The sequence below is a fragment of the Bubalus kerabau genome, chromosome 1 (assembly GCF_029407905.1).
Source record: "Bubalus kerabau isolate K-KA32 ecotype Philippines breed swamp buffalo chromosome 1, PCC_UOA_SB_1v2, whole genome shotgun sequence".
NCBI classification, from domain to species: Eukaryota; Metazoa; Chordata; class Mammalia; order Artiodactyla; family Bovidae; genus Bubalus; species Bubalus kerabau.
In genome coordinates, this window is record NC_073624.1 from 173,568,435 (window position 1) to 173,586,321 (window position 17,887).

Sequence of the window (17,887 nt, forward strand, 5' to 3'; positions counted from 1 at the left end):
TCAGTCTCCGTGTGTGTGGCAGTGTTACTGCGGCCATGAGAAACTGACAGACTGTCACAAGATGCTGGGCAGTGGCCCTGGGGGACGGTGCTCAGAGCCACAGGAGAGCGACTCCAGGGCAGTATAAGACGATGAGAAAAGCACAACGGCCAGGACGGCTTGCAGCCCAGCGGCTGCCCCGGGGAGGCTGGTAGGTGCCCCGAGCCTCCTTGTGCCAGGCCCTGCTGGGCCCTGGGGGCATGGCAGCAAACTGGCATGTGCCCTCACGCAGAAGCAAGCAAGACAGTTCAGGGAGCTGAACCATCACACCCTAGGAAGGAAGGGAACAGGGAGATGGGGACCCAGATTCAACCCTGGGTGGCTAAGCTGGCCTCCTGAGGCGGGTGTTGGAGCTGATGCTGGAATAGACGGGGTTGAGGGTAGAGGCGTTGGCAGGAGCTGCATTCCAACAGTGAGACAGGGTGTACAAAAGGCCTCCGGGCAGGAATGAGCCAGCCAAAGAGAGGAGAGCCTGTGGATCTGTATGGGTAGCGAGGAAGCTGGGGACAGGCTAAGGAGGCCTAGAGAGGCTGCCCGTGGGGTCACTCAGACAGGACAGGGTCCGACAGAGGGAGGCTGGGGGGACCCAGGAACCTGCCCACGTCCTCTCTGAGACCCTGGAGTGGTGGGCTTGTTTTCTGGGATGAGGCGGCCTGGGAGGGGCCAATGTGGGGGCAGGGAGGCCAGCAGGGCAGGTGGCCCTTGTTTCAAGGGCTCCACCCTTGGCAGGTTCTTGCCCACCCCCGACCCTGAGCTTCCCAATTGAGAAGAGATTGCTGAGACTTCTGGTCCTATCTTGTGGTCCCATTACAGCACTGGGGAAGATATGAAGGCAAAACACATAATGCATCTAAGTTTAATTAAAAAATAGACCCAGTGGGGGACTTCCCTGCTGGTCTAGTTGCTAAGAATCAGCTTTTCAATGCAGGGGACACAGGTTTGATGCCTGGTCTGGGAACTAGGATTCCACATGCCCTGAGGCAACTAAGCCCGCACGCTGGAACTACTGAGCCCGCAGGCCACAACTAGGACCCAGTGCAGGCAAATAAATAAATGTTTTTAAAAACACAGTGGAGGGACTTTCCTGATGGTCCAGTGGTTAAGACTTCCCTTTCCAATGCAGAGGGCGAGGGTGCAATCCCTGGTCAGGAAGCTAAGATCCCACATGCCTCGTGGCCAAAAGACCAAAACATAAAATAGAAGCAATATTATAACAAATCCAATAAAGACTTTAAAAATGGTCCATATCCAAAAAAAAAAAAAACCAAACACAGTGGATTTGCACTGGAAATCATCTAGCGTCAGTCCTGTCTCTGGGGGTGCTGCCTCCTCTCTCCCGCTCCCCACCACCCTCTGCCTCGCCACTCACCCTGACCCAGGCTGGCTGCAATGGTCACTCCTGTGGTTCCTTCCAGGGTCGGTGCTCGGCCTCCCCTCTGCCACCTGTCAGGGAAGTATAACTGGGAAGGCAGAGTCCTGGGTCCAAAGCTGGTTCCGGCTCTCGCCCGGTGCACGCCCTTGGGCAGTGCCCTAATGCCTGGGGCCCTGGGCTCTCTGACCTGTGAGCTGGGCCTGGCCAAGCCTGGGGTGAGTGAGCCGGAACACAAGAGAACCACGCTCCCCCGACTTCATCCTGCTGAGGTCTGCCCGAACTTGCCCCAAGGACCTGGAATCCTCCTGTTCCAGAATGTGCAATAGGGCTGTGGCTGTGGAAATCAGTCTGGAGGCTCCCCAACTACTTGAACACAGAGTTACCATGTTGACCCCAAGACTCTACTCCCACTCTGAAGAGCTGAAAACAGACGTTCAAGCAAATCCTCGCACCCTGTGTTAAGAGCAGCACTAGTTGCAATCGCTAAATTATTATTACTCAGCCATAAAAAGGAATGAATTCCTCTGGGGAAAAAAAAGAATGAAGCACTTACATGAGCTACAACATGGACGAACCTTGACAACCTTGTGCCAAGAGCAAGAGGACAGACACAAAGTGCCAGGTGTTACGAGACTCCACACGGACACATGAAGCGCCCACAGCACGCAGGTCCCCAGGCACAGAAAGCAGGCTGGAGGTTGTCAGAGGCTGGGGGCAAGGGGCAGGCTTCCTCTTCAGGGGGTAACGAGGTTCTTTTGAAGCGGCAGTAGCACAGCGCTGGGACTGCACTACGCGCCACTGAACTGGGTGGAATGGGAGAATCCCCTATCGCTCCAGTGGCTAGGACGCTGAGATCCCACCGCAGGAGGCACGGCTTCAATCCCTGGTCAGGGAGCTACGAGCCTGCATGCTGTGAAGAACGGCCCCAAAACCAAAAGAACAAAAGGTAAAATGGTAAATTTTAAGTTAACCCAGCCGGTCCTTCCCTGGTGGCACAGTGGATAAGAATCTGCCTGCCAATGCAAGGGACACAGGTCCAGTTCCTGGCCCAGGAAGAGCCCACATGCTGCGGAGCAGATAAGCCGGTGCGCCTAGAGCCTGTGCTCCGCAGCAAGACACCCCGGTGAGAAGCCTGCGCACTACACCCAAGAGTAGCCCCCACCCACCGCAACCAGAGAAAGCCCGCACACAGCGACGAAGGCTCGGTGCAGCCAAAAACAAAGAAACAAAATTTAAAACAGTACACTAAACAGCCCTCCACTCCATCTGCCCTGGGAGGCCCTTCTCTGATCCATCAGAGAAGCGCTTCCAGTGCCCTTCCAGGGTGGTAGGAGCCTGGTCACACTTCAGGCCTCCCTTTCCTCACCAACCCTCTTCTCCCCTCAGTTCAGTCGCTCAGTCGTGTCTGACTCTTTGTGACCCATAGACTGCAGCACACCAGGCTTCCCTGTCCATCACCAACTCCCGGAGCTTGCTCAAACTCATGTCCATCGAGTTGGTGATGCCATCTAATCATCTCATCCTCTGTGTCCCCTTCTCCTCCCGCCTTCAATCTTTCCCAGCGTCAGGGTCTTTTCCAATGAGTTAGCTCTTTGCATCAGGTGGCCAAAGTACTGGAGCTTCAGCTTCAGCATCAGTCATTCCAATGAATGTTTAAGATTCATTTCCTTTAGGATTGACTGGTTTGATCTCCCTCCAGTCCAAGGGATTCTCAAGTGTCTTCTCCAACACCATAGCTCAAAAGCATCAATTCTTTGGCGCTCAGCTTTCTTTATGGTCCAACTTTCACATCCATACATGACTACTGAAAAAACCACAGCTTGACTAAATGGACCTTTCTCAGCAAAGTAATGTCTCTACTTTTTAACATGCTGTCTACGTTGGTCATAGCCTTTCTTCCAAGGAGCAAGTGTCTTTTAATTTCATGGCTGCAGTCACCATTTACAGTGATTTTGGAGCCCCCCCAAAATAAAGTCTGTCACTGTTTCCATTGTTTCCCTATCTATTTGCCATGAAGTATTCGGACCAGATGCCATGACCTTAGTTTTTTGCATGTTGAGTTTCAAGCCAGCTTTTTCACTCTCCTCTTTCACTTTCTGGAGAAGGCAATGGCACCCCACTCCAGTACTCTTGCCTGGAAAATCCCATGGACGGAGGAGCCTGGTGGGCCACAGTCCATGGGGTCGCTAAGAGTTGGACAAGACTCAGCAACTTCACTTTCACTTTCACTATCCTGCACTGGAGAAGGAAATGGCACCCCACTCCAGTGTTCTTGCCTGGAGAATCCCAGGGACGGGGGAGCCTGGTGGGCTGCCGTCTATGGGGTCGCACAGAGTCGGACACGACTGAAGTGACTTAGCAGCAGCAGCAGCAGCTTTCACTTTCATCAAGGGGCTCTTTGGTTCCTCTTTGATTTCTGCGATAAGAGTGGTGTCATCTGCATATCTGAGGTTATTGATATTTCTCCTGGCAATCTTGAGTCTAGCTTGTGCAACATCCAGCCCTGCATTTTGCACGATGTACTCTACATATAATTTAAATAAGCAGGGTGACAATATACAGCCTTGATGTACTCCTTTCTCAATTTGGAAATAGGCGTTGTCCCATGTCCGGTTCTGACTGTTGCTTCTTGACCTGCATACAGGTTTCTCAGGAGACAGGTAAGGTGCTCTGGTATTCCCATCTCTTTCAGAATTTTCCACAGTTTTTTGTGATCCTCCCCTCCCCTACTAGGTTATTTTGAGTCAGATTAACTGGGTGGTTGCCATGTACATGCTCTGGGGAAGCGCCACCGTGGAGAGGGTGGGGCATGGCAACCCACTCCAGTGTTCTTGCCTGGAGAATCCCGTGGACAGAGGAGCCTGGCGGGTTACAGGGTCACAAAGAGTCGGACACAACCTAAGAGATTCAGTGCAGACACAAGGGCTGGGGGGCAGGGCGGTTAGTGTCTAAAGGGGACAGAGTTTCAGTCTGGGAAGACGGGAAAGTTCTAGAGACGGATGGTGGTTACGGTTGCACAACAGTGTGAATGTACTTAATGCTACTGAACTGTACACTAAAAAAGTGTTAAGATGGTATATTTTATGTTGAGGGTGTATGAATGCTCAGTTGTGTCTGACTCCTGTGACCCCATGGACTGTAGCCTGCAAGGCTCCTCTGTTCATGGAATTTTCCAGGTAAGAATACTAGAGTGGGTTGCTATTTCCTCCTCCAGCGGATCTTCCTGACCCAGGGATTGAACCAGCATCTCCTGCATTGTGGGAGGATTACCCCTGAGCCACCTGGGAAGCCATATTTATTTTGTTGTATATATCTTAACACAATTAAACAAGAAATTCTAGCACATACAAAATGCACCTGTGATGTTAGGATCAGATGGGGTTACCTTTGGCGGGTCAGACAAGAAAGGGGTGTGGAGAGGCCAGCTGGGGGTCTTGAAAGGCTCTGTATCTTGATCAGGTTTCACGTGTGAATGGACGTAATAATTCCTGAGCTGTACATTTATGGGTTATTCACTCTACTGTGTGTAAATTACAGTGCAATAAAAGACTTTAAAACCATAGAACAAAACAGAAACCTTCTTGGCCCCTCCCAGGCCAAGTGAGTCTGAGCTTGAGAGTCATGTTCCTAACTCCCAGGGTGCTCTGGTGGCATCTGGGGCGTGGGGGGTGACATGAACTGCTCACTGCCGCTCATTCCCCTCCCCGCCTGCAGAAGAAATACCTCGGATGACTTTGAAAATAACTGACAGTCTGGAGTAGATGCTTAAGCTCCTGCAAGGTGGGCCACACATGCCATGGACGACCAGACCTCTCCTGGAGACTGCACCCTGGTAGCCACCTACTCCACCCTCTATCTCCTTGGAGAAGGGGACGCTGACCCTCCCCTTGACTCCAGGGTGACTTGGGTGACCCTGCTCAGGTCATGAGAGCTCACTTTCCTGGGTTTGAAGTGCTGGAATCAAAGCTGAGACTTTTGAGGGAGCCCCCTGTGCTAGATAAGTCCTTTTTCTCCAAGGAGGGGAAGTTAGGCCAAGGGCAGTCAACACAGAGCCAAGGTCAGGAGGGGGAGGCAGACACCAGCAGACTTGGGGTGTCCTGGCACCCAGCAGGCCAAAAGAATCTGGAAGCTACAGGAAGCACCTGGACTTCTTCTCCCTGGAGCCCACAAAGCCCGTTTTCAGTTCGCCCAGTTTGGGACTTTTCCCAAATAACATTTTGGGATTTTTTCCCAAATATTTTCCCCCAAATAACAAGTGTTTATTGGGACTTTCCCAGTGGGTCCAGTGGCTAAGACTCTGTATTCCCAAGGCAGGGGGCCTGAATTCAATCCCTGGTCAGGGAACTAGATCCTACATGCCACAGCTAAGACCCAGCACAGCCAAATAAATGCCTTTTAAAAAGCAAAAACCCAAGTGGTTATCTTTTCACCTGCTATTTCTATACCACTCATTAAACAAAAGTTAAAGTGAAGTGGGGATGGGGGCAGGGGACGCCATGCAGCAACATAACTTACTGAACAGCACTATCCAAGAAACATGAACCTCAGACTTTCCTGGTGGTCCAGTGGTTAAGAATACGCCCGCCAAAGCAGGGGACACAAGTTCGATTCCCGGTCTGGAAAGATTCCACGTGCCTTGGGACAGCCAAACCCTTGAGCCGCAAGTACTGAGCCCACAAGAGAAGCCATGGCGATGAGAAGCCCGCGCACCACAACCAGAAAGGAGCCCCTGATGCTGCAACTAGAGAGCCCAGCTGCAGCAGTGACGAGCTTGTGCACTGCAACTATGGCCATCAGAGCCAGGAGGAGGCCGCTAAATGTGCAAACAAAGAAACACGAGCCTGGGCCACAGGGCCTCAGACAGCCCGGCCTACGGGCACCACGCTGCAGCCGCTCCACGTCCGAGGCCGTCCTTACTCACGGACAGACACACACACACTCACAGGCAGCTCCCTGAGCAGGGCCACCAGGCGTGCCCGCGTGCGGCAGGGTCACCCACAGCTGGGTGACCCCCCGTAGGACGAGGTAAGTGTTTACACAAACGGGGGTGCAGTTTCTCAGGAGATGGAGTTCCCAGCAGCTGTGGCACAGACTCCGTAATCTCTTGGTAAAGGGAAGCCTATTAACATCCTATCTGCCTGTTGATAAAGGCTGTTTCCTTTTCCAGTTAATGGGCCTAAGTGAGGGGAGGCAGCATCTTACGTAATGGCCTTTCCCTGTTAACTCTGTCTGCCCAGCTGGCTGCTGCCTGCTCCTTCTCCCTGCTGCACGTGCCCTCCGGTGCATGTACTGCAGACCAACTCCGGTCACTGAAACCCTGTGCTGCTGTCTCTACAGGTCAGACACCCATGTCCTGAAAGACCCAGAACGTTCTATGGGCAATCACTGTCCTTGGTCCTGGCAGACAGTGCTGCCAACGCCTGTGGTCAATGGTGTGTGAAGTACCCTAAAACAAACTGAGACATTTAATGGTCTTCATGCTCCTCTGCTAAGAGGCTGCACTTGTGTAACATCTTTACCCCAAAGCCGTGTGTTCCTGAGACACGGAGCCCAGCACAGGGCTACTCAATTGCACCTACTCAATTATTTACTGGATGAGTGAATTGATTTCGCTTTGGCCGTGTTCTCCATCCTACTCCTACGCCTGGCAAACTCCTCTGCATCCTTCAAAGCCCATCCTCAATATCCTGGTCTCACCTTCCCAAGGTTAGCTGCTCTGCCCTGGACTGAGCACTCCGTAGTTCCCTGCTGTGCTGGGAGGGGCTGTTTTCCACACCCCTTCCCCACTAGCCTGGGGACCCTGGAAGGCAAGGGCCTGGGTCACACTTAGTGGCAGTGCCTAGCAGAAAGCCAGAGGTGTGGACCTGAAGACACTGTGAAGACAGCGTATTCACTGTCTTCCTGCCCTTCAGGTATCATGTGCCAGCAGCATGAACACCCCTCTTCTATCACTGTCTGCGTTGTTCCCCGGGTGGGAGCATGCCCAGGCTCCTTGCCATGCTGAACTGGTGTTGTGGGAGGATGGAGTCTAGTGTGTGACCTTGGACATGTTATTAAACCTCCTTGGCCTCATTTTCCTCCTCTGTCACTATCTTCTGAGGCTGTGGTTGCCCAAGCAGGTCTCTGGGGTATCGTGCTCCCTAATGAGGAGTCAGACCGGGACTAAGGTCATCTGGTTCTACCGAGCAGGCCTCCCCAGCTCCCATGCCTCACCATGTACTCACACACTTCCATGCTGGGGCTTCCCAGAGGGCTGAGCATCAGTCTGTGGCATCCAACCCTCGACTCTGTCTCCCACAGGTTCATCTCCTCAAAGTGTTAAAATCTGGAGAGTGGCGCCCCACTGTCCATTAAATGATGGCAGTTTAGGAAGCTCCTGCTCTCCACCAAGCCCTCGGCCATGGGGCCATGCTACCAGCACGGCTGCTCAGAGTCAGCAGGGCAACCTCCGACTCGGATATTCAGGGCCGGTCAACATTTGGCTCTGACTGATCAAAGAGGCGCCCTGGGGGACTTCCCTGGTGGTCCAGTGGTTAAGACTCTAAGCTTCCACTCTTCCACTGCAGGGGGCAATCAATCCCTGGTTGGGGAACTAAGATCCCACATGCCATGTGGTAGGGCCAAAAAATGGGGCTCATAGGCCCCAAACTGTCTGTTCTTCAAAGTCTGGCTCTTAGGCACCTCATCACTAATGGGAGGCTAGACTAGTCACTGGCTAAGGTGTGACCAGCAAGGCTATAAGCCATATACTCCACCCCATCCTCTCCCTTCTCATGGTTGCAGAGACCTGCCCAAAGTAGGGGAGGGGAGGGCAGCATTTCAACTAAACCCCCAGGAGCGCCTGTCCCAGAATCTCTGGTGACATTCGTGCAGGGCTCTTGCCCCGAGACATAAATCAGAGTCACTGAGTGTGACCTAGGAATCAGCTCTTTAGACAGGGCGAGGGTGAGATTAGCTGTGTTGACACTGTAGACCAGGCAGGTCATGGGTCAGTGTGGCTAATTAATACCTAATGAAATGTACATATTGACTTTCTCAACTCGTACCATGGCAAAGGTACACCACTTGGAGACAGGGCAATGGCTCTGACATCCGTTTGGAGCTCTGTCCTGGCACATTTCCATCTTGGAAGTCTCGAAACCATTCACAAGGCAGGTCTTCCATTCTGGTCCTCATCTCATAGGCGGGGAGGTACAGGTGGTCAGAGGGTCTGCTGATCGGCCTGTCCACAGTGGCCTGGCCTCAATGCAAGACCTCTCCTGTGTCTCTCATCACGGACCAGGTCCTTCAACCCAATCCCCTCTCAGGACCGTGGTGTGTTCCCTGGTCCGGCCTTCTCTTGGGTCCTGCCATATTCAGGCTTGCTTGTTTCCTCTGCTTATAACGCTCTGTCACCTCGCTAACTCCTTGCTGGCTTTCAGGTCCCTGGGAGCCCCTGAATTAGCACCCCCAGCCTCTGCTCAGGACCCATCAGATACAGTGCCCCAGTTCCTTGGGGGTATGTCTGAGCCGCTCCCATGGCCCACACCCTTCTGCGCTGGTGTTTCTGCCTCCCCCACACCTGTCCCTGACCCTGGCACACAGATATTTACAGATGATTGAAAAGCTGTGCTGTAAGGCTTCAGGTCTGTTCCACTCCTGGAAGCTGTGCTGGTGGTGGCATTCCAGGACATTGTATAAATATCAGATTCTAACAGTGGCGGGAAGCACAGTGCTATGGGTGACTTGTTTGAAGGAGGACAGGGCCTGGATTCAGGACAACCTAGGTCTGCCTTAGCTTTCCCACGTTTTTCCTATGTATCTTTGGACCAAGGTCCCCTGACGCCTTGGGCACCCTTCTGTAAAACTGAGATGATCCTGACCAAACTCCGTAGGTAAGCACATGCCAAGGAGTGGCAAAGAGCAAAATGAAGACATCTGTTCACATGTCTGGGTCCTTGCTAGCACCAAGCAGGTGCTCCCATCTTCCAGCAGGGAGGCAGGTGAGTGAGGGAGCCGCGGGGACTGTGCTCACGGGCCACCTGGAGGGCCTGAGAAGTGTGTTCTGACCCTGCCGGCCCATCTTGTCCGAAACAGCAGAGGCTGCTGGACGAGCACCTCCTTCAATAATGTCCTGGCAGGAGTGCTGGCTCTGCAGCTGTAGGGGTTAAATGAGGTCTCCTGAGGTTCATGTCTACCCAGGACCTCAGGAAGTAACCTCATTTAGAATAGGGTCTTTCAGGTGTAATTAGCTAAGGATATCAAGATGAGTCATCTTGGACTTGGTGGACCCTAAATCCAATGATGGCTGTCCTTAAAGGAGGATACACATACGGGGAAGACGGTCACGTGAAGACAGGGGAAGGGACTTCCCTGGTGGTCCAGGGGCTAAGACTGCACTCCCAATATGCGGGGCCCGGGTTCAGTCTCCGGCTGGGGAGCTAGATCCCACATGCCAAAACTAAAAGATTCCCTCACCCCCCAACTAAAGCTTCTATGTGCCACCACGAAGACCGGAGACCCTGCGTGCCGCAAGTAGGACCCGGCACAGCCAAATAAATAAATATTAATTTTTTTAATTAAAAAATAAATCTTCAGAAGACAGAGATGGAGATTAGGGTGTTAGAGCTGCAAGTTGAGGAACTCAATCAACGACTGCTGGCAGCCGTCAGAGGCAAGGAAAGGGTCTCCCTCAGGGTCCAGGTAGGATACAACCCTGCTGTCTTAGTCAGTTCTGGCTGCTGTGATAAAACACCGCAGGCTGGGTGGCTTGTAAACAGAAACGTATTTCTTGCGGTTCTAGAGGCTGAGAAGTGCCAGCAGATTTGTTGTCTGTTCAGATTCTCTTTCTGGTTCACAGAAGTCCACCTCTCTGCGTCCTCACAGAGCAGACGGGGCAGGAGAGTTCTCTTGGGGCTCTTTTAGAAGGCCATTAATCCCACTCGTGGGGGCTCCACTCTCATAACAGAATCATCTCCCTAAGGCCCACCTCCTAATACCATCATATGGGGGATTAAGTTTCAACATATGAATTTTAGGAGAGACACAAACATTCAGTCCACAGCACCTGCCAATCCCTTGATTTTGGACTTCTGAACTCCACAACAGTGACAGAATAAACTTCCGTTGTCCCATGCTGTCCAGTTTGGGGTTATCTGTTATGGCAGTTCTGGGAAACGAATACAGCAGGACTCCGAGCCTCCCAAGTGCATACTGTGCCTTGGCTAGCGACCTGCCCATGGCCCTGAGGTCACCGCACCTCTCTTTGTATCCCATAGGTTGCCCTGATGGCCAAGCTTCAAAAGAAAACCTGGCTTCTCCTGATCGCCATTGAGACCCTGTAACCTAAGCTCTCAGCTGCAGCAAAAGGTATTCAGTGAAGAAAACAAACGTTGACAAGCATATTTTAAAAATAGCACAGGGACCAGGGAGGGGCCGCTGGGGCAACATTCAACTTTTTAAACTGGGTGTTGGTTTCCTTATTCTTTCTACCTTCTTTCTTTTCATGTGCACATTATGTACTATTATTACTAAGAAGTAGTTCACATTTAAAATAAAAAATACAATGCATTTTTTAAAAGAGCTGGCTTGCAAAACCCAAACAAGCTAACGGCTCCAATCAACTCAATATTCCTCTAATGTCTAAGTGCCAAAAAAGAAGACTAAAATACGGGATGACAAATGTGAAAAGGCCTGCCCTTGGGCTGATGACGCCCTCCACCTGGCACCAATAGTGGGAAATCACTGACAACCAAGAAAGTCTCAAGACAACTTCCCAAATAGATTTAACATCTGTGACTTGTGTCAGCCTCATCTGACACCTTCATTCTTTTGCTGGATCCAAGTGTTAAAAAAAAAAGAAAGCAACAGTCAATATTTCCGACCTGCCATCCTGGGACTCCAGGCAGTGCCTGCATCTTTCTCTAGAAAGGACTGCCTCTCCCACCGCCAACCACTATAGTTACCTTCAGAGCCCTGCAGAGGAGGGACTCAAATATTTTTTTGGACTGAACTTTAGACTCTCGAAGAGAAACAAATCTAATGTTTAATCACCACCCACTACGGGCAGGAACACCTCAGAGAGGGACGGATAGAAAGATTGGCGAGACCACAGCTTGACAATAACAGCCCTGGCCGCCAGGGGAGGAAATGGGCATTCCAACTCCACAGCTGAGAATACTGATGACCGCACGGCCTCCACGGAGGAGCATTAACCATTTAGATGTACGTGTCCTGTGGCCTGGCCACTCTTAGGAGGTTGCTGCAGTTGGATGTTCAACTCCATGAAGACAGAGATGGTTTGAAGTGTCTGTGCTTGACTGGAGCCCCACACACTTTTACTACGAATTTGCTCATGCAAGACTCAATCTATTCACTGCAGTTTGGTTTGTAAAAGCAAAATATGAGGGACTTCCTTGGTGGTCCAGTGACTAAGATTCCAGTGCTCCCAATGCAGGGGGCCTGGGTTCGATCTCTGGTCAGGGAAATAGATCCCACATGTCGCACCTAACACAGCACACAGCTGCAACCAAGACCCGTGCAAAAATAAATAAAAAATAAATATTTTATAAAAAAGCAACATATGAGAGACAACTTAAACAGCCATCAGTAAGGAACTGGTTATAACTGGTTATATATCTCACCCACCCTTTTGATACAATTTGATACAAATTTACCAGTGGTTTAAAAGGGGCCCTTAGACCACCTCTAGAAGGGAACATTGTTATATAGGAGAAACTATTAACAATGAGGCCCTCCAGAAGGGGATAGGGTACAGGTATGGAGAGATCTGCCTGGTTTTTCCTCTTGTTTCCTTTCGTACTGCTTGATTTTATTTATTTTTACCATGTATATCAATTACCTTGTCAGTTTATCCATATCTTTGCGTATGTATATATATATATAATACATGCATGTACATACATATAAAATGTGTGCATGTGTATAACCAAATATATACAACATCTACAGATACACATACACACACACGCACACATTTTAAATGACTCTGTTTGAATTTGGACAGAAAACCCCACTGGCTTTAGAACAAGACCCTTCAGAACATTCCAGCACCATCTTTCCAGGAAGAGACGGGGGCGAGGGGTGGGTAGGTGTTAAGAAGTACTGTGCAAGCCTTACAGGAAACGGCACGTTATTGCTTTTTTAACAATAAAGCCACCAGCCTCCTTCCACACTGCACACTTGTAAGTCACACTCAAGGGAACTTAAAAAGTTCCAGAAAAATCTTTATCCCCAGCACCAAGCTAGGCTACAGTTTTGCAGTTTATCTCTAAGCAGCTGAAACATTAGCCTTCTCATTCTGAAGAGTGTTTCCTTACTCTCTCGGTTTATCAGCATCAAGGGCCCAAGGAGCTCTCCCGGGTCAGCAAGGAGACTCAGTCTATAAGAGCTGGAGCCAGAGTCCCAAAGTCTGGCAATCCCCGCCACCAGGCGACACTGCGAGCTGGGCCAGAGGCACCCTAGGTGTTAAAGCCCAGCTGCAACAGTGCCCCCACCCCCCGCAGCTCCTGAACTCTGAGACACGTGCTCAGAAAGCAACCAGGGGCCGCCCCTTCCAGTTCAGCCTTTCCGGACCCAGCCAAAGTCATGACTCCTGAGGAACAGCTGCAGGGAGGGTGGGGGTCCCCTCCCTACCAGTCCCTCAGAAATAAACACAACAGATGGGCAAAAGTTGGGGAGGTCCACAGAGAAGGGTCAGCAGCAATGCTCAGTGCTCAGGAAGAGATGGGCAATGCCACTCCGGTTCAAATCGCTTTAGGTTCGTTGCTGGTGAAATGGAGATAATTCCAGTTTGTCTGGCTGATAGGATTATGCTAAGCCTGGAAATCACTTAACAGACCATCATAAATGAAAAGATATCATCTGGGTGGGCTTTTTCTCAGAGGGTGGTGGTGGAAGGTGCCGTGATCCTGAGATAGCAAGGCTTGGGTGAATGTTGGAAAACCTGGATTATAGAGTGGGCACAAACACAGGTGCATGTGGAAGAAAGTACAGGTGGGTACAGACCGGGGGGGGGGTCAAGTCACAAGGGACTGCCAAGGGCACTAGACAGGTGTGTACCTGTGCAGGTGGAAGTACCTGAGGGCACTGACCCAGATGACTTAAGATGGGGGCAGTGAGAGGGGCACAGACTTGGGTGTGATAAAAGCCAGTGAGGGAACAGGAACAAGTTGAGACGTGAGTGGGGAATGGTGAGTTTGGGGTCACAGGCTCAGGCGTCGGTGTGGGGGTGCAGGCCCAGGTGTGGTGGCGCCGAGAAGAGGAGAGGAACGCCCTGTGGTGTAGGGCGCATCGTCAGGGAAGGTCTCAGACGATGTGCGAGGAGGAGGTGTTCGCGAGTTGGGGGCGCGGTGTCAGCTGTGTGAGGGGGAAGGAATATAAGGGGGGGGGGGTCAGAGAGACAGGTGCGCGTAGGGGTGCAGAGTCAACTGTGCGAGGCACCTGGTGGCACGGCCTCGGAGGGTGAGGGATGTCAGCGAGGTGGACAGACTCAGGTGTCTGACGGGAGATGTCAACGAGAAGGGCTGTGCTGTCAGTTATGTGTGGGCTGTCGGTGAGGGCCTCAGATACGGCTGTGGGGATCCCAAGAGCGCATCAGGTGCGCAGTGTGGGGGTCGGGGGGTCGGCTTTAACCTCTCCCCGTCCCCGCGATGCTGCTGTCACGCCCCGCCTCGTCCGCCCCCGCCCCGGGGCCATGACAGGACTGCGCCTCGCCCTAGGTCGGCCCGACAGGCGCGGGCCCCCTCGACGCCTGAGCTGCCCCGCGCCCCCCGCGCCCCCTCACCGGCTGGGACGTGTCGCCACCGCCGCTGCCGCCGCCGCCGCCGCCGCCGCCACCTCCAGCCCGCCACAGCCCCTCCCCGTGCACCCTCCGCGCGCGCCGCGGGAGGGGTCCAAGCCGTACTCCGATTGGCTGCGTGCTGGCCAACCATCCCTGGAGGCAGCGGATATTGGTGGACATGAAGCGGACGAGCAGCCCCTGAAGCCAATCACTGAGGGGTGGAGGCGGGACTATTGGGAGAGACGATGGGGCCCCCGGGTGGTCCAGCTGGGCGCTAGGTGCTGGGAGGCGAGGGCCCGGAGGCGGGCGAAGATTGGAGCCGCGGAGGAAGACGGGCAGCCCTGATGGCCAATGGCTGGGGGTCAAGGGCGGGGCTCCGAAAAACCTTGCGCGACTGGCGCTAGAGGAACTGAGGGTGTAGCCCGGAGGGTGACGGAGATTGGCTAAGAAGCAAAGACTGGCAAGGCCGGCGGCCAGTCGTAGGGGTCGTCGGCCGCGCTCCCGGACAAGACTTGGAGCAAAGTGCAGAATTTGGCCCTGAACGCGGTGACCGGAGGTGGCCTCGAGCGTCCCACGCAGGGTCTCCTGAGGCTGTGGCGAAGTCAGACCCTCTGGCCACCCAGTGCAGAAGCAAGACCTCACACTTAGGATGTGAACTTGGCCATCACGGCCGAAGGACTCGTGAATAATTCAATTCCTTACGACCCACTATTCCGCTGCAGATGATACAGAGAAGACAGAGACTCAATGGAGGTCACTCAGCTGCAGCGCAGGGTACTGCGAAGACGTGGAAATAGGTGGAATCCTACTCACGCGCTTTATCATTTTCTGAAAATGTTTGATTTCTCCGAGTTTAAGCTTTCTCTTCCAGGGATCAAATGACATCCGGGCCACCTCCCTGCTAAGCCTTTGGTGAATAAACCGAATCCTAACCACAAGCCCGTGAGGTCAAAGTGACCATTGGCTCCATTGTACAGAAACCAGAGCACAGAGAGGTCAAGCTCCTTGCCCCTGGTCACACAGCACTCCAGCAGGCTCAAAGTAGCCTGCTTTTTGGAAAAGGGGTGGTAAAGACCCTGCCTGCCAATGCAGGAGATATAAGAGATGTGGGTTCTATCCCTGGGTCAGGAAGATCCCCTAGAGGAGGGCATGGGAATCCACTCCAGTATTCTTACCTGGATAATCCCATAGGCAGAGGAGCCTGGCAGGCTATAGTCCATAAGGTTGCAGAGTCTGACACGACTGAAACGACTTAGAATGCTCTCAAGGCAGTGTGAGAGCTCAGCCACTGGGGGCCTGAGTGACCAGCCACTGGCTGACAGATGACACAACCTTGAGTAAGGCCCTCAGATTCCTCATGGGACAATGATTCCTACATGTTGACCTTTCCTCTCTGGGACTGCTCCTCTGGGAGAACTTATATTCCAGCCCTCCGCTTGACCTTCAAGTGAAAGCCTTTCCCCCCTCTGCAGGTTACATCTGGCCTGCGAGCCCCAGCTTTTCTGTGAGGTGTGGGGTCATGGGATTCTTTGCAGATAGGGAAGCAGCTGCTGTCCAATACTAGGCTGTGTCATTGGCACCTCTCCCGAGCCCACCCCGTTCTCTGACTCACCAAGTGCCAGGGCAGAGAGGTTTACAAATGTTCCAGATACTGGCTCTTATTTCCTCTAGGTGTGGGCTGGGGTTGGTGGAGATCAAGTTCAGAGCCAGGGAAGCCTGGGAGAGAACAAGGTTGAGCCAGGCTGTGAAAATGGCTCACATTTCAGGGCTGTGCAAACCCCCTGCCAAGTACGTAATCCATAACTTCTCAAAGGGCCTCTGTAAAGAAGCAGTGTGGGGCTCACAAGTGGGAGCCACTAGCCTGGGCCTACCATCTGACTCCTGATATTCCCAGCATATTCCCACCTGAGCCTCTTCTCAGGCATCTCCCAATTGTAGTTTGCTTCCCCTGCAACTTCCAGGCCCTGGTCTCGATTTGGCCCTCTGGAGAAGAGGAGGGAGCTGCGTGCTGAACACCTGCTGGGTGTTGGGTCTTTCCTGAGCCAGACACTTCTCAAACACCATCTCATGACCTGACTTCCAGATGCGGGTGATGATGCCCATTTTGCAGATGGGAAAACTGAGCTTTGTGCAACAAGTGTTTCTTGCTGGGAGGGCCCAGGGCTGGGTTTGAACCCCTGCTTTTCTTGACTTGCTAGCTACAGGACCTTCCACAAGTGCCTCAAATTCCCTTGCCTCAATTTCTTCAATTAGCTCCTAGGGTTGATGGAAATATTAATAAAATGAATGGAAGCAAACCACATGTTGGCCACAGCAAGTGTTTCTGAATGTTGCCTGGATAAACTGTTCTTTTCAGGGTCTCTGTTTCCCTCTCTGTAAATAGCATCTGATGGAATGTAGATATAGACCGACTGTGGGGATGGTTTGCCATGCAAAGAGGGAGGTATTTGTACTGGAGAAGTCCCCAGCTGCAGCGCCCACCTGCTAGGTCCTGTGAGGGAGGCAGCAAGCTCCTGGAAAGTCCCACAGCACCCCCAGGGACAGTGCCAACTGGGGCAAGGGTCAGGCAGTGGCCCTGGAGGTGCTCACTGGGCTCTGGCTTCTGTTTGCTCATCAGCAAGCTGGTACTGGCCCACCTCTCAACAATGGCAGACAGTGCCTCTCAGCATCAGCAATAGACACCCCCCACCACAGGCACCTTGGCTGTACCTGGCCAGGGTGCCCAGGGGACCCAGCTCTCCCCTGTCTGCTTGGCTTCCCCTGGGCAGGACACTGACTCTCTGCATCTCCAGTTCCTTCTGTCTCGGGAATCCCAGGAATCGTCTGACATGACGGCCATGAGCCAGGCCCGGGCACGGTGACAAGGGCTTAATCAACCAAGGCTAGAGAGCCATTTGCCCAAGGTCAGGTTAGCAACACTGGCAGCAGAGGAGGGGCATGGAGGTGGGCTAAGCCAGGTTCCCATCCCATCTTGGCCCCTCGAAAGCCGGCGAGTCTGCTTCTCATCTGGAAAATGGGGTTCCCAGGGGTTCCTCTCACAGGTGTTCACAGTGAGAGCAACGTTGTCCCTTTCCCAGGACCCCAAGCCCTTCCCTGGCGGGTGGGGGGACACATCATTGACACCTTGGACGCCACAGAGATGACAGTCAGGACTGACTGGTTTCAAGGCAGCCTTAGTCAGTGTCCCAAAGGCTCAGAGAGGGCAGGACCCCTCCCCTAAAAGCACATGGCAGTAGAGGAAGAACTGAATGTGCTGGCCCCTCCCTTGAAGCAGTTTCCCCCTTGGCCCACATTTCTATCGTCAAGGAGGACAGAAGAGCGCTGTGTGCCAGACGCCCACAGCCAGGCAATGCTGGGGGCTGTGGCCCTGTGCGGGGACACACTTAAGCCCATTTCCAGATGAGGAGGCGGAGGGCCACCTGAGGGGGCAGAGGAGAGACTGGAACGTGGGCCTGGTGGACCTCAGTGAAATGCGGGCTCTTCAGTTGGAGGTGGGGTTCCACCCCGCCTGGGGATGTCCAAACAGGCCCTGACCCACACCCAGTGAAGGCACGCTCAGGCAAGGTGGAGAGGACTGATAGGCAGGAGCCAGTCTTCTAGAAGAGGGCTGCAGCTGTGGGAAAGCTGGATGGGATTCCAGGGGAGGTGACTAGGGTGGCCAGGGCAGAGGCCTCCCCTACAAGCACCCTGGGTAT

At 53.0% G+C, this 17,887-nt stretch overlaps 1 protein-coding gene across 2 annotated transcripts in view; it reads right to left on the reverse strand.

The window, feature by feature from the left end:
* SLC25A42 (solute carrier family 25 member 42) overlaps positions 1–15,652 on the reverse strand; it is a 44,716-nt gene extending 29,064 nt beyond the window's left edge. Inside the window, exon 1 of one of the 2 annotated variants that reach the window (XM_055540671.1) lies at positions 15,368–15,652. The gene's annotated coding sequence lies outside the window, so the exon portion shown is untranslated. Of the gene's footprint in view, positions 1–14,195; positions 14,297–15,367 lie in introns of those variants that run through there. The other variant, XM_055540661.1, reaches the window with a different exon arrangement.
* Positions 15,653–17,887: the final 2,235 nt, after the last annotated feature.